The sequence below is a fragment of the Chroicocephalus ridibundus genome, chromosome 7 (genome assembly GCF_963924245.1).
Source record: "Chroicocephalus ridibundus chromosome 7, bChrRid1.1, whole genome shotgun sequence".
Taxonomy (NCBI): domain Eukaryota; kingdom Metazoa; phylum Chordata; class Aves; order Charadriiformes; family Laridae; genus Chroicocephalus; species Chroicocephalus ridibundus.
The window spans coordinates 32,883,289-32,909,569 of record NC_086290.1 but is presented as its reverse complement, the minus strand read 5'-3'; the positions used below and the strand labels follow the sequence as shown (position 1 = coordinate 32,909,569).

The window sequence follows — 26,281 nt, the reverse complement described above, 5'->3', positions numbered from 1 at the left end:
CACATGCATGGTGTGATGTTTTTATCACAAGCACAGTGAGGTTGGCAGTATACCCAACTCCCCTGAAGCCCCCTTATCTCTTTGTCTCAGTGTAACTTGTAGGGAACATCCTTAGATGTAGTCTCTAGTTGGGGCTTTTTGGTGATTTTAACTCTTATTTATTGTAGTCTCTGATATCTGGCAGAACACAGTAAAACCCAGTATGGACTGGGTATCAGTATCAGGAAAAGTTGTAAACTGGTTCCTCAGGGTTGAATTTTTTAATGCACCCTGTAAATTTCACAGTATCTGCGTATTTCATATGTTAAGTGCATGTTTGCTGTGGCTGTACTATATTGCTTTTGGTACTGATCTCACTGCCTTACCTGTGATATTAAGCTACTTAATTGCAGGATAAACTCAGCATCTGCAGCCTTGATGCAGATGCATTGATTATGTTCAGTAGATACCCTTTGTCTCCTAAAATAATCCCACATTTAGTTAAAAGCATATGCACGTATTTTCTCTTCCTACTGCTTATTTGGATGAGCAAATAACTATGTTTTAAAAAAGCACCATTTCCATACTTCTCTTTCTCAGAATATAATTATATCTTGAAATGTATATACAAAAATATATATATTGTCTTTGTTATTAAGAAAATGTCTACTTTGGTTTTGGAGCAGTTAAAAAAATTTGCTTTAAAGTGCTGAATAAATAACATTTGACAGAGTGAGGGCACAATGATTTTGCTTAAGTGTCCAAAATATGAAGTCTTACTTCCTTCAGAAACTTCTGTCCTTCTGTCGGGAGACTGAAGACAGATTACATGGAGGATGTGCCAGTTTGAAAATAGTGATGATTGCACTTTAATTGAAAATGAGATATTTCCACTGTCATTAATTGTAGAAGCTGTGTAAAATGCTTAAGTGTTCTGATTTGCTAGAGATGAATGGGAGCATAGTTTTTTGCCTAGAAAATGACATTGTGTATATTTTTTGGAACTTAGTTACACTTTTTATGATTGTCTTTTAGAATTATTTATCAGGTTATGTTCTGTGTAAACTAACATACTCAAATTTACGTGGGTCCACGCTGATTTTTCTATTAAGACTGGGGAGGTTATTTTTGACTTGTTAATGCTTATGCTGTCCGAAACACAGTATTTTTGAGTTCCCTAACCTCACTAAGAGGAAGCTTTCCTGGCAGATTGACCTTTCAGTGTGCAAAAACGGCAAGTAAAACTCACAGTGGCAGCAAAATTCAGTTCAGAGGAGACAGTTTTCACCCAGAGGCATGGAGAGTCCACAGATTTTATGGAATCTTTTACTCATTCTTCTTAGGATCTCGTGGCCCCTGAGGTGTACCAAAATGGAGATCCCATAGCTCCCCTAGGCACTGAACATATCCTGGCTCATCAGGGTATCAGCAATTGTCTTAACCAGGGCTGTCCAGCTTTGTGGTGTTGCTTGGTTACCATCATTCCCACAACTCTCAAATAAAGCAAAGCCAATGTAAAAAAAAAAAAAAAAAAAAAAAAAAACCAAAACAAAAAAAAAAACCACACACACAAAGAAAAAAATGTTTCTATTTATGGACTAGGCTACTATACTGATCCAAACAAAACAGAATTGTAAATCCTCTACAGCTTCTTTAAAGATCACTTTTTTCCTCAAGTATTCACTTGGCTACTCACAAAGTCTTTCTGTTTTAAATATGTTTTTTCAGTATATTGGACTACTTCTAGGATTCTGTACAGACTCATTAAGTTCAGAAGCTGTAATCCTGACTGGAAGCAAGGAATAACAAATAATGGCATGTGTCATCGGGCAGCCTTACTAACTCCAGCTGGGATACTGCCTCTTCAGATATACTTTATGTGCATCCTCAGTTCAGGGCAGGGAAAAGGGCAAAGCTTAACTTGGAACGTGTTAGGGAATATTTTCTTTAGTAATGATAATAATGAAGAACTTTCATAACTGTTTGGCTGAGGATCTCATGTCATTTTGTGAATATTTCCAAATGTAGCTCTCCTGCCCTTAGGAGAGTAATTTTGGCATGCGGACTCATGTTTCAGGGAAAATTCTCATCTTAAATCCAATTAGCTGATTTTAACAAAGTATAGCACTTTGTTATACACTCTTAACACTCTGAGAACTGAATATAGCATAGGTGCTTGGGTAACTATTCTGTTGTGATCCCTGTTCCATGGAATAATTCTGCAAAATAAAAATGATTTCTTTTTTTTATCACTTTCAGGCTGAGATAGCAACTCTGAGACAGACGTTCTATTGATATGTTACAAATTAGTATAAGTTTCTTTTAATTAAGTTAATTCCCAAAATAAGGCTTCTCTGGGAATGTATGGATGAGTTTCTTGCTGAACAGAGAGCTTTCCATAAATCTACTAGGGTCATTAACAGTGTACCTAGAGTTGGTTACAGAAACCCTTTTACCATTTCTGAGAGTGGAGAAAACTAAAATAAATGGAGATATCTGTGCGTCAGCCAGAGAATGAGGAAAAATAAATGCATCCAAGTAAAACATTCCCAGCTGTGGAAAAAACTATTCCCATCTTTCAGCAGTACGGAAAGTGTAGGAAGCAAACAGCAATTCTTATAGGAAGTAGAACTTCTAAGTGTTGCCTTGTGCTCATTGTGTGAGAGCTAATGCTTTAATGGGACCCACAACTCAGTCCTCTAATCATTTTGGGTTTCCAGTGGGTCCAGTTCTTCTGGCAGTGGACTGACTTCTAAGAGACATATTTCATCCAGTGAGATACTAGGTGTTTAACTGTGTGGTGTTGAATGTGTCATATGGCTCATGCATGTCTCTGTTACACGTCCGTTCCAGCTCCAGTTCTGTCGGTGACAATTGGATTAGGCCCTTAATGCTTTGGGAGGAAAACATTGATTGGCATTAGGTTAGGAGGAATAATAGACTGAAATAATGACAAATCACTGTTAGGAGAATAAAGGTGCTTCCAGACTCTACATGTGGACTTGTTTTTAAAAAAGGTATCTGTAAAGAGTCTGAGGTACATCTCGATGCTCTAGCTCACACCAAAGTTCCCACACAACCAGGAAGAATTTCATAGGCTAGAAGGACTGGATATTCAAGTCCTTTAAGAGGTATAGATCACGGTAAACACTAGAGTTGATTTGTTTTTTTAAACCATGCTATTTCATGCTGGCTGAAACTGAAGTGATGCCAGTTGTATGTCTTATTACATTGCTGACTCTCTGCTATGAGAGCCTTCAAGAACATTTTTTCTCCTTGACAAGACCACACAGCGTTTACAAGTTTTCCTCCTCATTGCAGCTGTTCTGTATTTACTGTAAGCCCCTCCTGGACCAGTGTTGATCATGGATCCTCTCCTTTGCCCTACTGTGGTATTGTTATCCCACTTGTGTCACTGGACAGAAATCTGGCGTAGGATGAGAGCTGGTCCAATCCTGAAACTTTTATTTGGTTGTTTCCCAATGCTGAAATCAACAGATTCTTTTGCTATAAAATCTTTGGCAAATATCAGATGAGAAGGGCTTTAGTCAGGGAGCTTATGCTGCTTTATAATCGTATGCATCTTATGTTGTAATAAGAAATACTCATTGTAAATGTCAATATGAATTGTCCTCTGAAGGCTGGATCCTGCTGAGTATCCTTAACACTGCATCCCCTGGCTGGAGTTAGAAACTGCAGTGTACAAAATGGAACATTGTGGATTAGTTGTAAAAGCAGGTAGAGTTCAGCTTTGGAGGATGTTGTTATGAATTGACTGAATACTGAGATGCAAAATGGGAATCTTGCAGCTGTGTTGAAGTGTGGCAGTGACAGACAAGGAGCACCCTTTGTTTGCTTTGGCTACATCAGAGCTTACAGTCAGCATCATGCATGAGGTTGAGACTAAATGTGTTAAGGTTTGACTAATTGTCAAAGGCATGGAGGTTTGCTTTCCATGTGCTAAATAACTGCATTGGCAATTACAGAGGTGTTTGGCACTTGCTAGGCCAAAATCAAAAACAAAAAAATGTCCAAAAAATCCAGGTGCTAAAACCTTCAACAAAATTTCCCTTTTTTTGTGTATATCAGCAGACTCCAAATAGCTTCTGCACGCAGTCATATCACCATTTGTTACAAGATTTCCTGCCTTCTGTCAGCGTGCTTCCTCACACTAGATGTTCCATCAGTAGCCTCACCAGAGAAATATTCTTCAATGAAGATGAGCCATAGTCCATTATATCCTTGTGTTACCAGCATTCATCCCAGCTTGGCATGTCTCAGATTCTAGTAATAAACCTAGCTTTTAATTTTTTGGGGGGAAAAAACCCCAAAAAACGCAAACCCCAAAACAAAACCCAAATAAACTATTCTTAACATTAATTGTAGAAGTGACAAGTAGAGACATTAAAATTAAATTGAGCATTGAACCCTGCAAGCTAGCAGAACTGAAGTCTTCCACTCCTCCCTATGGTAATCTTTTATTGAGCTTGTGAATATGTAGTGTTGAGTTCAGTTTAATGTTCAGCCCTGCAGTATCTCTCTGCTTGTACGCAGGCTACTGCAGGCAGGATCTCATGGCTTCTGCTTAAATTTGGAGTTGCGTTGAATGATAGCTATGTTTTAAGTTGGAGTTTTTATTTAGGACTGGAGGACTTTATTTTACTGCTGACTACCACAAAGGTAAGAGCTGATTTAGAGTCAAATAACTTTCAGGTAATTTCAGTGCTAATCTTTGTCACTGGACTGTACTTAACACTGGACTGTGTTTAGGGTATGTACTCAGGAATGAAGGGATTTTTTACTGTTAGGATCTAGAAGGCTCGTAAGTCTACAGTGGAATTATCAGAGTTTGGTGTTTTGATATCTTCTGTGGGACAAGTGTATTGTGAAACCTTAGGTTAAGGTTGAGGTCAGGGCTAGAAGTGGTCAAAGAGCCTGCTTTACTATTTCAAAGAGTAATGAAGATTCATATAGAATAAGGGCTCCTGTCCAGAGTGTTACATACCTCATGGTACGCTTTGATTCTTCTCTTTAGATTTATTAAGGCCTCCATCTCTATGAATAGCTGTTGTGATCCAGAATTTAATCATAGTATGTGGTTCTGGTGCTGGTATGTGTTGTGTGTCACATTAATACTGGCAGTAGGGAACTGTTAAAAAGGTCAGAGTTCAAGATCAGGAGGGATTTAAGTGTTTGGTTTGTTTGTATGTTCCCCAGGGTTGTAGAGCTGTGATGAACACTGGTTCCTGCTACTTTTTTTTGTTTATGTTAGTTTTGGTGCAGTTGATGTCACTGAGCTCTGTTTGATGTGAGGTTTGGGGATGTTATATCTGAAGCTCTGCCTCTGTTCTTTTCATACCCTGCAGTGGTGGACAGCGGGTTCAAGGTTCTGACAGGGTGTTTCACGTCATCTCCACACACACGGCATTCATCTGCCATAGATCTGCCACAGAGGGATGTGGGCCACTGTTTTTAAAGTCTATATTCTTGTCCACAAAGTCACAACATGCTCTCCTATTTCAGGGTCTTTTTTGTTTGAATATAAAAATCACTTCTAGAATTGACCATTCATTATGATGGGAAATTACCTTAAACATTTGCAGACATTAAGCAACAGTATTTTGTTTGATAATACAGAAGTGAAATAAGTTTCCTTGTGAGTGTTCTACCTTTACTCCTGATTTCCTTTCTCCTCCCTTGAGTCATTATTTCCTGCATAATGTTTTCTTTAATAATATGCCATGGAACATTGAGTAAGGACAAAATGGTGAGTTAGGAGGGTAATAAAATTATGGAGAGAATCTCATTTGGTCAAACTTGATAGATGCGGTATTGTTTGGAAAGAACAAACCTTTACAATGTCCAATAAAACTTTTTTTTTTATTTTACACATGGTTTATATCTGTCTTGGTTATCTGCTTTTTTTACTTTACAGTGATGCAAACCAAAATCTTTTCACTTCAATTTTTTGCTTGTGTTCCTTTAAAATAGCCTTTAATAGTAGCAGCCCTCAAAGTACAAGAATTACAATTCTAACTTGAATGATTTCATACCAGTGACCGTATTTCATACCTGAGACTCATCAAGAAAACGGGGTTCTGAGATTACCTGTCATTTTAGTCTTCAATTTTTCATGAACTTCAAGGGAACAAAAATTGTCAAAACAACTCACTGAGTAGGGAAAAAAAGTTTTTTGTTTTTTGGTTTTTTTTAAGTTGTAAAACTCTACCCATTTGATTTTACAGATTTTAATTTTCCACTGAAGTTGGACCCACAACTTGGGTTGAAGATGATCAGACCTGGGGTTTAGCAGGTGGTGTGTTATGCAGGACAAAAGCGGAACCAGTAGGGTGCCTCAGTACAATAATGTGCAGGATCTGATTTAAGTGTTTAAATCCTAAAAATACCACCTGCAGACTACAGACATTACTGGAAGGAGTTAGATGTCCATATGTTGGTGTAAGAAATGCAGTAACCATTAGGAGTGTTGCTGTCTTTGTCTGTCTCAATTCAGGTGCTCACTAGACAAAGCAGATGCACAGCATCTCCCGCATTCCCAGCCCTTCCTTATGTGCCTTTGAAGGGAATGAATAGCCAAGTCTTGCACTTGCTTGCACCGAAGAACAAAGTACTGGTAAGGCCATAGGATATGCCTCTTCCTGAGCTCTTGGTTAGGCTATTCTGCCCAAAGGCATAGAAGTAGGTATGCTTCCCTCACCAGGTTTCCAGCCCCTCTATTCATCTTGTGGATCTGTGCCTGTTGTGTAGATTCCAACACCCAGAAGTGCTCTTTAACACTGTGACATGTGTGAGTACTTGTGTTTCTTCATTGAGGCATCACATTTTAAATTGCTCCATTCATTCCTTTGATTTTGAACATAACTGCGACTCAGCACGCCATGCAGAAATGTGTGTTTAGATTGCAGTGGATTTTAGGACCTAAAGCTATGGGACCCTGTGCTAGGTGAAGTGCTGCAGGGAACACCTGGCTGTTTCAGATGCAGAAGCAATTAAGAGCTGTCTGCCTTGCTTTAAAATAAAACCTGTGATTATGATGGGACTTTTGCACTCTAAAACTTCGCTTTGGCAAAATATGTAATAGTTTCAGTAAAGATAAAATGGATGAAACAGGACAGCAGTTACATGCTTCTAGTCTACTACAGAGAGTGAGTATTTTTAACACAGAAGGAAAAACAAGTCTGCAAAGACAATCCAGTTGTAGTGGCTCAGTAGAGGCTGATTTCAGCAGTCAGGATGTTCAGAAATGTGTTATACTTCTAGGGTTAGCTGAGGGACTGCTGAAAAGATCTTACTCCAAAGCAAACAAGGACCAATGTGCAACTCACTTAAGTAGCAACTAGAAAGCAAAAATTCATGTCTGGCATGCATGGTTAAATCATAGACCGGTTCATGACTGCCTTCTTGCAACTGCAGAAGAGTACAAAACTTACCTATTAATTTTCTTTTTTTTCCCCTCCTGATAATGAAATCAGTTTCCAATCATCTGTGTATGGCCATAGACAGGCACTCAGCTATTGGGGAGAACTCCTCTGAAACTTACATGCAAATTGGCAAAGGCCTGGTGCTGTGGGCAAAGTGCTGGTGTCACTGTTCGGGCTTCCCTTGTTTCAGCTGAGTTGGTATTCTTGAGATAATATTGTTGCTTATTATAGAATGACCACACTGAAACTGCACTGGTGCTGCTCAGCGGGATTTGATAGTAACTGATGAGTTACTGTAACTTACATCTACGGCCCTCTTGCATTAATGGGTAGAACAGTTCGCATCATTTAAGCTTTATCTTTCTGCACATGCCAGTGTGCTGGCTAGTTTGAGTAAAATATGTGTTAGTTTTAGGAAAGGATTTGTTTTAGCTGAGAGAATTGTATGTGTGGTCAAGAATGGGGCTAACAACAAGGCTCAGGTAATTGCCTAAGCTCTCATGGCAGTGAAGACAGATGCCCTTACCAGTTTTTACAGGGCTTGTATCAGCATGCCCATGTGTTGACCAGAGCAGTAAGGGGATGGGGGTTTGTTTTTTTTTTTGCCAGGAGAGAGCAGTGAAGTAAATCAAGAGTAAATTAACTAATTACTTTCTCTTTAACTTCCAGCTGGTTTTGTGGGAGATACAATCCATTGGAGAAAATAGAAAAATAAGGGCAGAAACTGGAGTCGCTCACTGGTAAGATACCTTTTATACCTCTTTTTGCTGATGATTGTGACTGGCGTGTGACTGGGTAAGTTCAGAAACTTGTAAGTCGCGCTTTCAGCCTGTACTTTACAACCGAGTTCAGCGTTTTGTTGAGCTATCCTGCTAAAGCTGATCATAGAGCCACATGCCAGAGTGATCACAGGAGGGGAAAAAAAAAAAAAGACCAATGCAACAATTAGTAAAATGGTGCTTTCTAAATTCCTTACTATGGAGCTTTCCCTTCTTACAAACACACAGATTAGTGGGTAAGTGTGCCCACTTTCACACTGCACGTGTGTGATGGATAACAAATTGGAAGATACGTTATTTATAGGTCTATTGGCATGGGAACAAGAAGCCAGGAACTTTAGGGGCTTCTTTCACCAGGGCAGTGCAACCTATTTGAACATCTTGGAAGCTGCTTTCAATCCTGTTTTGTCTGCAGGGTCTATCTTCCATCACTCCAGATAACTTTATTTCCTTTTTCTTCTTTCTCTGTGTCATTAAGTTGATCAGCTCATACTATATTGTCCTGCTGTTTCTCTTTTCCTTTTTTCTAATTGTTTGAACTGCTGTGAAGGTGTATCAAGGTTTGCAATTGAAAGTTCTGCTGAACTGGTATTCTGAAATCATCTCACACAAAGTATAGCTCAAGGTGATGTTCAGAGAATGGTGGGAAAGGGCAGCTTCATATTTAAAAAAAAAAATAAAAATTATTAGGTAAACCTGTAGACTACAGAACTGAGAAATGGGGCCTCTGCAATTGCCTCTGTTCAGAGGTGGTCTGAACCCAATGTTTTTTGTCACTTGTTTTGAAGAAAATATTTGTTTAAACACAAACAAGAGGAAGTAATTCCTTTTGCTGTTGTGTCTGAAAGTAGGCAATTTCTCTCTGTCCATCATGTTATGAAAGCATAAGCTAAATCTGTTCCAAGCCAAAGTAACAAGTGAGCTAATGACCTCATCATTCTGTGCAATTCTAATGGGGATGACTATTTTTTTCAAATGTCTTTAAGGTTTTCCAGTTTACTTGCAGCTTAGGACATCTGGATTGTGTTCCCTTTGAATAGCTTCCTGAGAAATCTTCAGTGAATCACTTAATGCCTCAGTTTTATATCTGTAAAATGAAATAACAATACTCCTGCAGTTGAGCATGGTTGTCAGGATGATAAATAGATTATGTATTGAGGTTTGTGAAATGCTCAGACATTTCAATAAATAGGCAGAAGGCATTTTTTGCTTGAAACTTGTTTTTACACAGAGTTGCTACATGGCAAAATTCCAAAGCTTTTGGTAGTGGAAGCTTTACAGGGAGTGGCTGAAGAGAATCAATCTGTTAGTTAATAGTTTAGCATGCTAAACTCAGTAGCGGTGAGCTGTGTGACTTCCTCAAAGGAAAGAAGAAAAGATATGGATGCCCGAAGTGGTTCTTACACATCTGCTGATCCCAAGTGTGGCCAAGTATGTGATGAAATATTACTTGTCTGGCTATGAACTCTATTTACTACAGCTAAGTGAATCATTGGGTCAGTTCCTGACCAGACCTTGAGCTGTCAGAAACAGATGGCCTGCCTAGAGATCAAGATACCTTGGAAGCATCTCCACCCTTGTCAGCAATGTTGCACAGCACAGGGATTTCTCAGAAACGCAGTGCTGGCATTCAGTGATTTCAGTGAAAAGATGGTAGTTTTTCAACTGTACTTGGTCTTCCACATCAAAATAATGTCTTGTGGCTCTGAAAATGGGGAAATTGTTGCTGGCCTGTTAGTGCAGGTCCAGATTTGTGAATCGGATCGTGTACTTGGAGAGGCAGTAATGGGGAGGTCAGTAAAGCCCTCGCACTTGTAAAGGGCTGGTTTTCCAGCTCTGAGAAACCTTCAGGTTGCTATTAAAAGATGGCTGGTGTGTGTAAATGTTCTTCCTGGAAACGAGGCCACAATTTTTAATCAACTCTGAAAATCTTTTCCTATAGTCTTTCTCCACTGTCACTCCACTATCTGTCAGTAAAATGATAATAATAAATGCTTCCCCAGACTGTAGAGTTGTGCTAAGGATTGTGCTCAGCTCAGATATTTGGATGTAAAGTGCCATACAAATACTACATAAATAATAGAATATTGTATACACTGAATATTGGAGCAAGTTCTACACTGGCATCTAAGAGGAGTATAGTACACCAATCTGGAATGGATTTTCTGTGTGACTCGCTGTGGTGGGTTTACCCTGGCCAGCAGCCAAGCACCCACACAGCTGCTTGCTCACTCCCCTCACCAGCTCCTCACAGTGGGATAAGGGGAGAAAACAGGAAGAACAAAATCAAGACAACTGTTGACTCAAGATAAAACTGGTTTAATAGGTTAAGAAAAGGCAGGGGCGGGAGGGAAAAACAAGTGAAGCAAAGGAGGTGGCTCACCACCTCGCACAGGTAGACCAGTGCCCATCCGATCTCCAAACAACAGCCACCTTGGAAACAAAAAACCCCATCTTTTTCTTCCTCTACCCCAGTATGGGCTGCTCTACCCCGTATGTACCCCTGGTATGGGCTGCTAAAAAGAAAGTTAATTCCATCCCAGCCAAACTTGATATGCTTGCTTCTTTAATGTAGTACTAAAAAAAAAGAATTATCAGAAAAACAAAATCCTATTGTAAGATCTTAAGAACAGTTTTCTTGATTAAAATTGTTTTCTTGCATGTGCAGATGTGATGTTTTCATTAGTATCATGAGCACATCTGATACAGTTCAAAAAGACCCTAAGTATGTGCTGAAATTAATTTTTCTCTGAAAAATATCTCAAAACATTTGTTTAAGTTTGATGGAATTCAGTAGCACTTAAGTGGTTTTCTGAATAGGAGCTGTGTGTTCAAGCTGACTCTGTCCTGCAAAACCAAGCCTGAATAAAGGTCTGATGTTCACACTAGGCAAATTATCTCAGAAGTGGATAGTTCTGTAATTACCTATAGATGCATATTGTTACTGCCTGTATAAATACATAACTTTATGCCTTAAAATAATCCACTCTACAAGTTTTCTGAGATGGATTTATCATGAGACTAGATAGATAAAATGCTTTCAAAATTAAAACATTAAGAATTAGAATTATGTGATTATCCTAGGAAATTGAAAAATAAAAAGAAAACAAAAAGGTCTGAAGTAGGAATGAAATCTTAGTTCACTTTGAAAAAAAATTTAGTGAATCACTTTACTGTCAGTATCCTGTTCTTCCCTGCAACACTTTATTTTTGATCATCGATGCTGCTGTCAATGAAAAATAACTGGCAGCTGTGTGATGCAAAGAGCTCAAGAAATAATTCAGATTAGATTTCACTGATCACTTTGATCAATATCAAAGTCTGAAACTGAAAGCAGGTTGAGCTTTCACAGAATTTTCTGAGGAAATCATCGAAGTTAAAGGAGACTCTTGAGATCTTGAAGAGTTTATTTTTAGGATGTTTGGACTGCTCTTTTGTTGCTGCTGGCCCTTCTTTATTCCACTTTTGTTAATACTAAGATGGGTAAGCATTTGTTCCTGGTGGTGAAAAGCACCACAAAGGCTTTGGTGAATGTATAGCAGTGTGATGGGTCTGAATGCAAGAGTTTGAGGTGGCCATCTTCAAAGCTCTTGCTGGATTTGTCAGTCAATGCTATCCAGTTCCAGGAGAGATGTGACATTATGGGATTTAGTTGGTCATGCGGTAAACACAGTGAAACTGAAACTTCAGTGTCTTCATTGTCATGGTTTGGGCTGAACTGGCCGCTGAATGAGTGGCAGGCGCTCTCTTTGACCGCTCTCCCTTCAGAGGAGAGAGAATGAAAGGAGAGAACTTATGGGTGGAAAAAGAAATGAAACTAATGAAATATTAATAATAAAATAATAAAAAGAAAATATAATCTTAATAAGAAAATATACAATCTATACAACCCATATCAAGCTCCCAGAATGACAATCACATCACCATCAGGCACTGGGAAAGTCTCAAACTGGACTCTGATGGACAGGAACTGGATTCTGGATCTGGGTCAAAGGCAGACAAACAGACAGAGCCCTCCTCAGATGCCAGCCAATTAAGAAAGAGACTGACCCCTTTCATCCCCCAGCTTTTATACTGAACATGATGCATATGGGGTGGAATACCCTGCTGGTCAGTTTTGGGTCACCTGTCCTGTCCGCTCCTCCTCACATGTGCGACCCCTCTATGCTTTTCTACTTCTGACCCGCTAACTTGGTACATAACAAAGTTAGCTGACCTTGGTTCTTATAGCAGTAAGCATAAGCAGGAGCCTCTGCATGCCATTCCTTGGAATTCACTGTAAACATCAAATCTTATCTGCTAGAAGCAGACACTGTCTGAAAAATATGCTGTTAATTTCAGAGAGTTAGAAGAGGCTTAACTGAGAATTAAGATTACTGAAAATAAAATTTATTCTGTTTTACCTCAAACCAGGATACTTCATAAAAGATGTTATGCAATTTCTCATAGCTTTTCAATACTGAAGCACTGATTTGAATGAAGGTTTCCTTGAATTGATGGGGAAGAGTGAACATATTCAGAAAAAAGCAGCCTACAGTGAAGGCAGGACAGAATTGCCCTCCTCCAGTATGTTCTGAAATGGTTCTTACTGTACAGGTTCATGATCAGAGCAAGTAGTTTTTCTTTGCTAGTGATAGCTTGCATTTTTGTTCTCTCTATGGAGCATGCACTTGGAGTAGGTTGGAAGACTTGTGGATATCTTTATTCTCGGCAGCAGAGGAACAAACACCTTCTCTGAGGGCAGTAGGATGGAGTGTGTCTTCTGCTAGAATGGAGGACCAAGGCAGTAATTTGTGCCCTGTCCAAAAGGAGGGTGTATGCGGGGATAAAGTGGTGAAAGAGTTCTTGTATTTTAACTCCAACCGCACAGTTCAGGCAGTTTAAAAAGAGCCAAAGCATTCCCTGTTTGCTGTGCTCTGATTGTGAGCAAGGTGGCTAGACTGTCTGGTCTCGGTTAATGAGCAGAACCCCTGGAAAAATAATGATGGATAAAGTTCGGGTCTTGGAACAACTCTACCTGTGTCAACTATGCATATTTAAGGAAGACAGCCAGTGGAGCTGAATCTCATGCTGTGTAAATTGCTTTTCATACATGGATTATTTTTTTTATTTTTTTTCTCATTGTTGGAGAGGAAAGTCCAAATATTGAGCAACTATAGAGCCAGCTTTCTTCAGCCAAAATCCTTGGTTCTATGGATGCCAGTGATAGAGCTCTGTTAACCACAGAACCTAGTCACAGCTCACATCTGCTGCCTGCAGAGCCAGCTCTGCGCGTTTTGGTATGTGGCTAAATCAGAGATGTGAATTTGTGGCAGTCCTGACTGCGTGGTTTTGTCTGCGGTGAGAAATCTGTACAAATGACTGCCAGAACGGCTCTTTGTGAATGAAGATGATAACTTTATGCATGCCTGCATGAAAATGCAGTCAGACACGTAAAAGGAGACTAGCTGTTCAGCAATCACCTTTGCCTTTACTTGGGGTGGCTCTAGAAGAGTGAAGGAGAGGCATGACTGATACAGGGCCCTGCTTGACAATAAACACTGTGGTCAGCTCTTCTGTGGCTGCACAAACCACAGTAACTTCCTGCTTTGATAAGTTCAACTTCCCTTGTCACAAGGTTTGCTGTGATTTAAGCTCTCTGTGGAAGGGTAAGTGGCTCACAGGGAACTTTATTAGTTTTTTGAAGAAGCTTTGTTAGCAGATGCTTGAGAAATGTTTCTGTTATGATGAAGTAACCCCATCCACCCCAAGAAAACCCCTCTTTGATTGGAAAATTTCTAGCCAGCCCAGTTTATTTTCTGCCAGTTCTTACTGCTTACAGGATGGCTAGTGCAAGTTGAGATGCTGAGAATTTGGCTCGCTTAGTGCGGTAACTCTGTTAACTGGCACTGTTTCTTTGATAGTGCCTACATGCAATATATAGGAGCTTGTAAGTGCTATTGTAATGTTACTAATTAACAGCAGTGGGAAGAGAGATTTAGCAATTAGGGCAGTTTTGAAGTTCTCATACAGAACATGCTTTTCTGTGCGCTTCCCTGTTGAATCTGTTAGTTACCTGTTGAATCTGTTAGTTACCTGTTGAATCTGTTAGTTACCTGTTGAATCTGTTAGTTACCTGTTGAATCTGTTAGTTACCTGTTGAATCTGTTAGTTACCTGATGAAATGCTAGAGGGCATTGCTGGTAACTGCAAATGAGAGCTTAATTTGATGCTTTTGAACACCAGATTCTGTGGAGCAAATAATATGTAATATGTTACTTTATCCTACAAAGCTATGTTAAGTATTCCTTTGCAGAAATTCTAGACAGATGCAAAGTAAAGGTCTGTCTAATGTGCCACAGATTTTATCAATTCAGGGATTCTAGCCCTCCAGTGAATGCGCAAAACGAGGTGAGCTGAGAGATGCAGTACAGTGAAACTGATCTTTCCTGTTTTTGAGAAAAGTACCCTCAAAATAAAACATTTATTTTCTTTAAAATGTTCTTCAACAGATGATCGGAATACCTTCTTTTTATTCTGTTAATAAGATTACTCCATTTGCTGTGCAAATGCCGTGTTCATTTCCATGGCTTAGTCAAAGAGCTTGCTTTATCAGGATTGCCCTTGCCAAGTTAAGAAATCTGTAATTTTTTTTAAAAAGCCCCTTATATGCCTGGCTAAACAAGGGCCTCAGTTCATGCACATCAGGCAACACTTCTTGTGCTACTGACCTTCAGAAGCAGAAAAGTTTTCTGGCATTGTCTCCTAACTATTGTGGTAGGGGTGGGAGGGGAGACTTGGTAAGGTGCCTTTGCATATTTTTAGCAGTACACAGCCTGCATTGATTGACTGTACTTTTACAATTAATTTTGGTGTGCCTGGGTAGTCTGGGCTTCAGCTGAAAAGAGTAATTGGTTTCTGGTGGTTTTTTCCCTCTAAAGAAGTACAGTTCAAAGTCCAGTAAATACTGTAATAACCACTTATTTTAATGTGTAATAGCAATTAGGTTGAAGGACTGCATGAACAATAAGTAATTATATGTTAACTTATTTAATGCTGCTTGTTGTTGTTGTCGTTTCCAGGAATACCTTTTGTTAACATAGGAAATCAACATTTTCCTTGGGGGGAGGAGAGGAAGGCTAGCATTTGTTGTAAATCTGGGAATACCAAAACAGCAGTGGTATTGCTTCCAGTGTAGTGTGTGACTCTATGGGTACTGTTAACATGGAAATACTGATGGACCTGTGTCTGTTTATTGTGGGCATACATTAGGTTATTTTAATAGAGGAACTTGTAAGCATTTTTTAGAGTTTTTATCTACATTTTGTGTGTGTGTATACATATATATATTAAAAATATTTCAAAATACTGTTCAAGGAATGCTTCTTGAACAGTACTTCAAAGGACCTATATGGCGTGACTTGGCCTTAGAAAATTAAAGGCTGCATTTAATTTCAGCATTCAGTTTTGGAAGGTTCAGACTGCTCTGGCACATATAAATCAAGTACTTACCTTCAAGCATATGCATAATTTCACTGACTCGTAAAGTATGCTTACATATGCTTTGAACATACGTTACTCACCTGAGACCTAGCTGCATAAGGTTTCTTCAGATCTGTCTTGCCTCTAGTTGAGTATCTGGCTTTATCAGTATTCATGAAAAGCAATTTACTTCAGGGAGCTCTTTCAGAGCTCTGGTAAAGTTCTTCCCTTCCCCAAGCTCACCATAAACTTGCCAACTCGTCATCATGAGTGTGGCGCTTCCCTGCATGCTCAGCCAGGGCAGCTCCGGCGACTGCATTCAAAATGCCGCTGCCCAGAGGCTCTTCCTCTATGTCTGCAGCTGGGGTGAGCTCTGCTGTGTTGTCCTGTCCTGTGGGCCCAGCAAGCAGCTGGTGAAAGTCCATGTCAGCTCCTTGAATTCAAAGGAGTTGCTCCAACCTGTATTTGCTGAGAATCTGCCCTGCATGTCTAGCAATGATAAACTGGTTCTTCAAAGATGTCTGAGCTGGAGAGAAGGAAAGGCTGTGTGGACTTAGAACACTTAACAGAAAGTAAGCTGAAATGTGAATAGCTTGAGGAGTTTCTTTGAATTTGAGATTTATTCCAAGATTGGGAATTTACTTTAATAATTACACTGTGCCAGTCGGCTGGTGGAAGTTTGATTCCTTGTGATAATTTTGTTTCTTAACATCTAAAACAAGTGTGAATTTGAACACTTCCTGACATTCGCTTTTGTCCCTCTGTTCTTACTGTTTAGAGAAACAGCTGTGACTGAGGCAAGGTATACTACTACATTACATACTTGCTGTTAGCGTTCCCATCCCATGCTCTTCTCACAGCCCACGCTTGGGCAACCACAGAAGCAAATTAACCGACACCATCTCTTGGCGTGCCATTCTGAGCTGAAATAGGAGCCAACGTAAATGACTTTTAATGACTCAAGCCCCTGGCAAGAATGGCTTGCCAGGTAATGGAAGTAATATGTAGTTTGTAAAAACTGAAAGTTAACCTGTTTGGTTTTTTTTTTCTGGTTGGTTTTTTTTTTTTACTTTTGCAGGGGGTTCATGCAAATGTAGAATTTGAGTAGATCATATTTTACCATTTCACTGCTCTTTATCAGTATGTTTGGCAAGATTCCTTCAGGCACTTGAGGAAGAGCAAGATGCTAATATTTATTTTGGCAAGCTTTGCTGTGGAAAGTGAGTTTTCTCAGTCTGAAATCTTCTTTCCAGATCTCGCATCCCTCCCTCCTGCGTATCAGAAAGGACCATTATACTGGCCATGTAGCTGAATCCAGCTATTGTGAATTGGGCTCAGCTCTACTAGTGAGATATATGTAGTAAACACAGGAATTTTGAACATCTTCAGTTTCTGCTGAATCACAGTGATGCTCTTCATCCTCTAGGATGCCAGCCAGCAGAACATAGGCTCTAGGCAGTGACTCTGTTCCAGAGCGGGAAGGTTACAGAGCCACTGGGTGCAGTTCCTAAAGCAGAGAGCATTGGGAGCCAAGCAAGTTGCTACTTTATCCTGAGCAGTCACTGGCAGTTGTGATGTTGTTGAAGTGGTGTTGGAATTCTTGCCTTTGGACCTCTGGAGTGGGGAAATGACTTTGCTGGCTCTTACTTGTTCTAGGAAACTAATAGGCAGGTTTGAGGGGAAGATGAAAACTATTTAGAGAAATTCCCCTTCTCTTAAGAATGGCCCAGGGGTTGAAGCACACTTCTAGTGCAGCAGGAGGCTGGTTTGGAACAGGCACTAGATCTTCAGTGTCTGTAGACTGGAGACATTCCCTTGTCACTGGGCTGCTGAGATGAGTTTTTTCAGTCTTTTCCATTTGAGCTGTTTTATTTTGTTGAAATAAACATTTATCAAATGGTTTTATAGAACAAGACTCCTCTTTCTTTCAGAAGTTCTGATTTTAATGAATTGACTCCTTCCTATTCTGAAATGAAAAATTGGTGAGAGACTTTCTGGCTTATTGTATCTCAGCATTTTAGTATTTTTTTGTAGTTCAGTATAGCTTAATGTGGAGTAGAGTTTCAGTGCCACTGGTAAGTGTTTCCTTCTTAAGTAAAAGGGAGGTATAAATTGTATGGGTCAACAAGAAAAGCAATGAGAAGGACTGTCACCTCAGTTTTGAACCAACTGTGCATTTGACCACTCATCCTTTCAACGATACATTTGATAGTTGTTCAGATCAAATCAGATCATGTACCTCAGCAGGGACACAAAACCAAATGGATAGGGAGTTCAAATGCATGATGATATGTATACCAGTTGAGGTGGGGAACTGTTGGCTTCAGATTACTGGCACTCTGCTTCAAATGGCAACAGTCGTGCAGCTTTAGAGAGGGTCTGGCTTGAAAAGAAATGTTTGGCTATTAATCAGTGTGGTAAAGAGGATGGGAGGAATTTTCAGAGGTTGTGCTTAAGTCACTTGGCTGTTTGCTAGGAAACAGCTCTTACAGCAAGTAAATACCCTTTCATGGAAAGTCCTGGTACTGTGCAACAAAACTCCCTTCCAGAAATTCGATGTTTTTTGAATCTGAATTCCTGGGTTTTGCTTAAGAAATGTACTGTTACATGTGTTTCAGGGCTGTTTTTCGGTGTTTAGAATGCTATTTATTTTTTGTGCTTATTATTTTCTTTTCAAACTTATTTTATTTAAGGTATGCTTATTTCATCAAGCGTTTTAGTATATTCATAGTTTCCACCCATTGAACTACTTCTGAACTGACTAGAGTGTGTTCTTAGAACAGTTCAAGTTAACTAACCTTTTGGTGTTCAGTATTTAGCAGAGACTTGATTAGCTTTTCTATAGTAGGGTATTTCATGACTTTATAAAGTTCGAACACCTCTTCATCCTTACTATCTTCTCTGAACAAAGATTAAGGGTGGGAGATTGATCTGCCTTGTATCTTTATCTCTTTTTTTGCCAACAATGTGATATAATCTTTTGCTTTTAATTCATGATATCATTAGAACTACCATGACTGAATTTAAGTGCAATTTAATACAAGTTTGCCAAACAACAAGAGAAGAGAAAGTGAACAGTAACAAGAACTTTACAGGTCTCTGGACTTGTTATTACTTGTCCACCATGCAAAGAGATTGGGGTCACTTGTCCTAAGCTCATTGCCACCCTAGAGTAGTTGATTGCCATCCTCTGGACTCAGTAAATGGATCGTAATAGACCACACAAAATTAGTCTGTTTGGATATTTGTATTGTGTGTATTTTGAATGCACAGATGCAGAATGTGAGGTAATGAATCAAAGGTCTTTTTAGGGATGGAAGCCAAGTAGCCACCAAAGAAAGTTTATATCACATGGAAGCAAATAATTGTTTACTAACAGTATAGAAAGTGACTGCTGATGTAAGAATGTGTATTGCTATGGAATGTATGTATATATCATTAGAAGAAAATAAACTTTATTTCAATAAGAGGGTTGTCAGACAGGGAAAGTTAATGTGTTTTGCAGTGAAACTTAATGATGCTGTGATTATTCTTTGGCAGATAGTTAAAATTGGGTGCATATATATACCTTACATACCTTGGCCCACAGGCTGTCACAACAACTTAGTGGAAGTAGCGTTTCTGGGTGTGTGTATGTGCCTGCCTCTGTGTGTATATATATGTATATAAATATGTATGTGTGGGTGTATATATATATCAGCAGCTACAGCATATCTACTTTGTATGGGTACCTATCTGTTGCAACACAGATACGTTGCTCTACACAGAACTCGTGTGTCCCCTTCTGTGTCCTGATTCTTCATTCCAATAATTTGCTGTAATTAATGCAGAGCTGGCCTTTGTCAATGGTGTGATTCAAGTGTTTCATATGGCAGAGTTCTTGGTTGTCTCATTACAAATATGGTAAGAGCAGGGATCACATTTGCAATGGGAAAATACAAGGAGGTGGCAGAGATGGCTTTTAGAATTCAGCCTGAAGCATTAGTAAAAAGAAAAATAACTTCTAATGTTTGGTATTCTCGAGCACACTAGGTTAAACTTCTTGAACAAGTTGCTCAGAAGTGCAAGAAAAGATCAGCAAAATTTTACTGCTTACTACTTTATTACCATTATTGCAAATGCGGGCATATATATTCTGCAGCTGTCTGGGTTTGGCTGTTCTGGATTTTCTGCCCTTGTGAGCCAGAGGCTATGAGAATCACTTTGATGTATTTCACTGCAGTGTAATGCCACTTACACTGTATTTAGGCTTGAACAGTATTTGCTGTGTAAAGGCTGATTCTGAAGGTACCAAAATCTGTACTTTCTTAGTTTTTGGTTTTGTTTTGGTTGTTTTTTTTTTTTTTTAAATTGGTCTCCATTGCTCAGAAGCAGGATGGTGTTAATGACCTAAATATAAGCAACTGGTTTGGATCCTTCTCAGACCAAGGTATATTCTACAAAGTTAGCAGGTTCTTATACTTACACATTTCTGGGATGGTAACTCTGGTGGTAACTGTCACATGGTGTCAGTCACTTGGCACGAATGAACATCAGCTAGTACACTGACACTGATCTTTTGGGGAAGCCACACTGAAACTTGTGTTAAAGAAGAGTTTAGCTTGGATAGGACAGAGCCGGCACTCAAAGACTCAAAGCAAGAATCTTTTGTGATGTCCATCAAAAGATACAGTCATATCACTGAATACTTGTAAACTGTTTGGTTGAAATATTAATGGAGTTTGGGGAAGATGCCAGTCAAGTAGCTTTCTTGCTGTCTCACAAACTGATCTTGATAAGGGCTGGAACGTTCCTCTGCAGGACTCTTTCAGTGGGGGCTGCAGCACCAGGTGCGTGGAGGACCTGAGGATCCATCACACACCACATTGTGCTCTTTCCAGCATGAAAGCACAGATGCCTGTGGAGCTCACATATGTAGTGGCCTGGCTTTGCTCATGCACTGGAACTGGGGGAGGGAAGTGAGCTAGCTAACAGGAGAGGGGAAGCACAGGCCCTCCCTGAGTTATATTAATAGCACCATCTCTGCCTGGGAACAGGAGGGCACAACAAGATCAAAGAGCTATGTGGTACATCAGAACGAGGTACAGGACTTGCTGGTGCCTCGCCATTTTGTTGTGACACTGGTTGGTCATCACAATGTTACTGTGATACCTGCTTAAAATCATTCCTGCCCTTGGCAGACATTGGAGCAGGATAGGAGACAGTCTTCAAAGGATGCTGACCCAGGTGCTAAGGACTGTCCTTCCTCTCATATCCCACTCTCACCTCTGTATAGAAGATAGGTCCATGGTCTCTCACGTATGGATTTTATACTGTTAAATAACATAACTGAGCTCCTGATGTGGCATTGCATATTTTCCAAACTTTTATGCCTCGCTGCCTATTTTCAAGCACGCAGCCCGCAAGGCTGCAATATCTCTGAGACATCTGTTTCTTTCTGAGATTGTAATGTCAGTAATTTCAGAAATCCTCATGGAGGAGGTGGTAAGCAATGGGGGAGCATAAGCCTCTTTTCTGTAGGAATCCAGACCTACATGTGGAATCAGTGACCCGTTTTATTTCTTGCATCCTGTTTCCGTCTCTGCAACCAGTAGGTTTCAGGCAGAGTGTGGTGGCCGTCAGGGAATCAGGCTGCTTGAGCTGAGCAGAGGGGAGAATGCGGAGGCAACTGCTGCATTCTGTGTTTGAGACAAGCATGACCAGGGGACTGTAGTGGGACTAGGCTCTGCAAGTGGAGAATATTCTGGAATGTGTATGCACTCATGTACATATGTTTATGCGTGTATTTAAAGAAAAGGATACTAAAGGCCTCAGATATCATCACACTTACCCAGAGGCACTTAACCAGCCTGAAGTGGCTAATCTCAGACTTCTGAAAACCAGGAAAAACAAAATAATGGTGTGTACCAGTTGTGAGTACAATCTTTAGAAAGGCATAAACAGCAGTTCTGCATTAATTACAGTTTAGGTTGTTTTTACTAAGTATGTTCATTTGTAATGACACTGAAGGCTAAAAGGACAGCTAGGAGGACACTTGTTAACATGTCCTAGATGCTCTTGACACTGGTTATGTTCATGCATTTATTTTTGTAGTTGTTATATTTTTCTATAGACACTAGACTACAGCAATTCATACCTGTTGCTAATGTCAAGATGGCAAGAGAAGTGTCTAAATCTCATGCTATCACTAGTAGTTTTGCAACTATAGTGGCAGGGCTTTGTGCACAACCTAAAGACACTCATTTTTATAACTAACAGTCATATGCACACCGATGTTTGGCCTTTGACCTAATAAGGTATTTTTTTTTTTCTTCTGCTATTTAAATAAAATCTGAGTGAAGTCCAGAATAATTTCTTTCTGAAATACTTGGATTTTGGAATCACACTCTTGCAGTTTACTCAGTCTTTCTGATACAAAAATGTTAACTTAACCACATCAGAAAAGGTATGTTAATCACAGCCTTCATCTGCAAGTCTCTGGTAGCATCTCTTTATATGATAAAAGTCAGTCAAATGTGGAATGGAGGCAATATGTCTCTGATTCTGTTAGTTTTGCCTTTACCTAGGGCATGTGGAAGTCTGCAGGCAAGACAGTGTAATATAATACACACGGATAGATAGGAATCCCATTTGAAAATGAGATGCAATTCTGTAGAAGTGCAGAAGATTAAATCATACTGCAGGCTGCTACAATCTCATTAGATGCTTAGCGTTTACATATATTTTTTAAGTTGGCTCTAAAATTGTTATTGCTCTGTTCCACCTGTACCTTGCATGTTAGCTTTTTGGAGCTGGGGGATTTTGACTGAACTATTTGCAAGTGGGCAAATGGTCCTTAATTAAAAATGAAAAATCCACATGGTAGCATTGATCTACTTTATGAACGTATTTGGGTGACAAAATTGTAAACTCCAGTTGCTTTGTAACAGTGAAAGCTTACTCAGTGACTGAGAGTGTGTAGTCTTTGCTTAGTAGGGCTGATAACAAATTTATCAGTGGTAGGTCCGTGTATCTATTTATCTCATGCCTTGTGTTGCTGTACTGTCTGTCATCCAACATGTCTGTAGCCGTGGGGTCACCTGACTTGTAAAAGGGAAGAAGAGGTCAGTGCAAAACAAACTGGCAGAGGGCTTTTTGAGGGTGCTGTGTGAAATTTTGAAAATGTTAGTCATGGGACATTTGAAAGAAATTAGCACAGTGAAAAGAAGGATTGGATTAGCACAAGGTGCAGCAGATGACTGCGGAAGCAGATAGGAATTTGAGAAGCATTGGCAAGGGTCAAGCCAGTTAGACCTGGGATTCCCGTTGTGCTATGGCCAGGGGGAGCATCGTAAAGGAAAAAGTTGCAGTGGGCAGGTGAGGAAATACATAATTTTGGGGGTGTGAGAGTGTATTCATAAACCTACAGATGTGAAAAACCTTCCAACACTAGATTATTCTGTGCTGTTTCTTGGGGAATTTTCTGTTCCCCATTGTCAAAGATAAGTTGTATCTTCGGATGTCAGAAATGGTGGAACAGATGTCACACGCGGTTTCCTCCACCTTGATAGAGCTTACAGCCAGGGTATTTTCACAAACCACATAGTTCTGGCAACATCTGCCCTTTCATAAACTCCTTTCCCCCTCCGTGTATTTGCAAGGAGATTCTTTTTCATTTTGTTGCAAGGGACCATGTTTCTTCTTTTTCTGATATTGTTTCTAAGTCTGAAACATAAATGTGCCATGTAGTAATTGCCAGGCTTTTCAGTATGGGCAAGGCACAGACTTGGTCTTGTGATTCTCTGATGCTTGAGATGTAACCAATCCCAGCCCTGCTAAGTGTTGTATACGATGGAGTGTCTGTCAGCTTTACCCCAAGGCCTGTCAAGCTGGAACGTGTCTGTGAGCCCAACACCTCTGAAGGTGGTACTAGTGGAAAGGTGGCAGGTGTTCTTTGGAGGTTGAACACAGCAGCAGTGCGATTTCAGAGCTGCTTGAAGACAGAAAGGAAACTTCTGTAAAGGCTGGGTGAGAAGACACATATTTAAGGCTGTGAAAGGTGACCTCTGTCATATTTTGCTGCGGTGGTTAAAGACTGTCTACCCTGCTGGACATTGCTGCTTGCAATAAGGTCATCAGGACAGAGCACGCACCAGCACCTTAGCTGCCTTGGTTCAGTTTCACGTTAGCTTAAACCTGCGTAGAGTAATATGAATTGCTTCGTTTGGTAGGGGAGAGAAGTAAGGCTCTGCCAAGCTTAATCCAGTCTTCTCTGCAGCATTCCCTTGAAGTGCCTCTACTACGTTTTTTCCTTCCGTTGTATTGAAATGTTTTATTTTACAAGGCAAGTAAAATGTCTCATTTGGATGTGTGTAATAGGTATAGAAATATCACCCTTCCATCAGTATTTGAGGTCAGGATGTAACAAGCAACTGAGAGTAATTGCCTATTCCAGGTAATGCGTTTGGAAATTGCTGTCAGAAATTAATGACCCATTTGTATATGGGATTCTGTAGTATTTTTTTCTTTCATTCCTTTTTCATGGAAGTCCTGCTGGTATGGCATGCAGTCACATTTCAGGAGCACAAATACGAGCAAGGGATATGGAGAAAGATGAAGCATGTAAGCTGACATTCAGCTGAGAACCTCTCGTGTACAGTATGTTTTGTGCATTACAAATCTAGTGTTTGTGTTAGCTTAATCTTAGCCACTGCAGAAAATCTTCTGTAAAAGTTTCTTTCTCCAAATGTGGAGTTTTGTGTGCATGCTGTTAGTGACATGCAAAGCACTGTTCTCCCCTGGCTTTAGGGTTCAGTTGAGGGCCGTATTCTGATGTTCCAAAGCTCAGGCAGAAAGAAGCTTCTCTGAAGAGTTCAGGATGAGAGTGTAGCAGCTCAAATTTAGATCCAAGCCTGGAGCTAAATCTTCTGAACTTCAATGGGACTATTTTGTTCATAAAATTATTCACAAGCTATAATCTTTTGTCACAAGATTAGAAATGCAGTAATTGTTTAATAGAGAGATTAAAATATCATCAGAGGAAAAATACCAGTTGATTCAATAAATCAGTTTGTACTACAATGAGAAATATAAATTGATTAGCTATTAAGTTTTAGCCATAAAGGGATATTTTTAAAAATTAGTGCAACACTAATATTTTCCTTATAATATGTCATTTGTATTTTATGTAACAAGCAGTGCTGGGCTGAGTTATATAAATGAGCAAGTGTTTTATGCAGGTTATTTCATTATCTGTCCTTGGAGAAGGTGAATGAAAAATAGCTCCAACTCAGTTTTAGCATCTTAATTTTGACAGCTTTAATATGTATATTAAGCAAGAGTCTGAAGTGTAGAGGAATGAGTCCATTTGTAAAAGCTGTTGTCCTCTTAGTTTTTGATCTTAAAAGGAAGGAGAAAAAAAAAAAAAGAGAGGAAGAAAGAGAGAAATTGAGGGTGTGTTTTGCGTGGCTTGCCAAGTCTTCTTGAAAGAGCTTGCAGTTGCAAGCTAGCTGAATCAGCACCACATTTATCAGTGAAAGACTATAATCACAGTAATACCTGGAGCGTACTGCAAAGAAGACAAATCTGGCAAGGTGTTGTATGAAGTTTTTATGACTGGTTTAAACTGAGTGGGAGTATTGCTACAAAGAGTAAATTTGTCCAAGGGCTGTTGTAGGGTTTAATCGGCAAAGTGAATTTAAATATGAAGAATTATTTAGCTACTCTCTTTGAAGCAACATAAATTTAGAGGTCTGGGTCTTTCACAAAGAACGATTATTGGTGTTCATTTGCTTCATACAAGATGAAGTTTTAAAGTGTATAGTTTTAGTACTAAATCAGTAAAATTTGTGCTGCAAAACAGGACCTGAAGTTTTCCAGTGACAAAGATCTTTTCCCATTATTGTTAATTATTAATAGACTTTTAAGGCCAGAAGGGCTTATTAGCTATAATCCTTATTGTACTTGTTTCTGTGCTGTGTGGTTCCTCAAGAACAGGTTTTTTTCCTATTTTTTTGGGTGATGTTGTTACATACACTTAATCTGATCCAACACCTTGTAATTGGTATGCCAGAGGGCAGGCATCCATCAGTTGTCTGTAACATTAAAACAGCTGCTAGATAGTAGATATAAGGGCAAACTAGTCAAATAACTGTTCCTTAACATATGATTATCTATTATATAGACAATAATATCAGTCCAGCATGGTTTCAATGTCAGTAGGTAGAAGGTACGCTTTTCTGAAAAGCAGTACGGGAGATGAAGACTTAGAGTAATTTTAGAGCTAGGTTTTCCAGTCTGCATGGGAAATTTGATGACCTATATCTTATGTTCTGTGCCCATTTGGGATGAGAAATAGCTGACAGCAAAAGACAAGAAGTACATAAAAAAAAAAAGTTACATAGGGACTACAGACTACAATAATTTCTCAACACTTTGGTTTAATTGTTGGAACGCACTAAATATTGGAAATGGAGTTGCCCCAAGCTCATATTCTGTGTGATCCTCCTGCCTGCTCTGTCCAGACATTTTATAACTCTGCTTATAGGCATTGGGTGGGTTTGACAAAGAAACTAATTTGAGCTCTTTCGTCATTGATTTAAGGGGGGGCAGGGAAACCTTCTGATCTGAAATACCAGCAGA

At 39.5% G+C, this 26,281-nt stretch overlaps 1 protein-coding gene across 3 annotated transcripts in view; it reads left to right on the top strand.

Annotated features, from left to right (window-relative positions):
• The window catches only part of SPATS2L (spermatogenesis associated serine rich 2 like), a 90,683-nt gene that overhangs the window by 13,412 nt on the left and 50,990 nt on the right, over positions 1 to 26,281 (top strand). For all 3 annotated transcript variants that reach the window (XM_063342444.1, XM_063342446.1, XM_063342445.1), the window contains exon 2: positions 8,091 to 8,161. The gene's annotated coding sequence lies outside the window, so the exon portion shown is untranslated. The remainder of the gene's footprint in view (positions 1 to 8,090; positions 8,162 to 26,281) is intronic.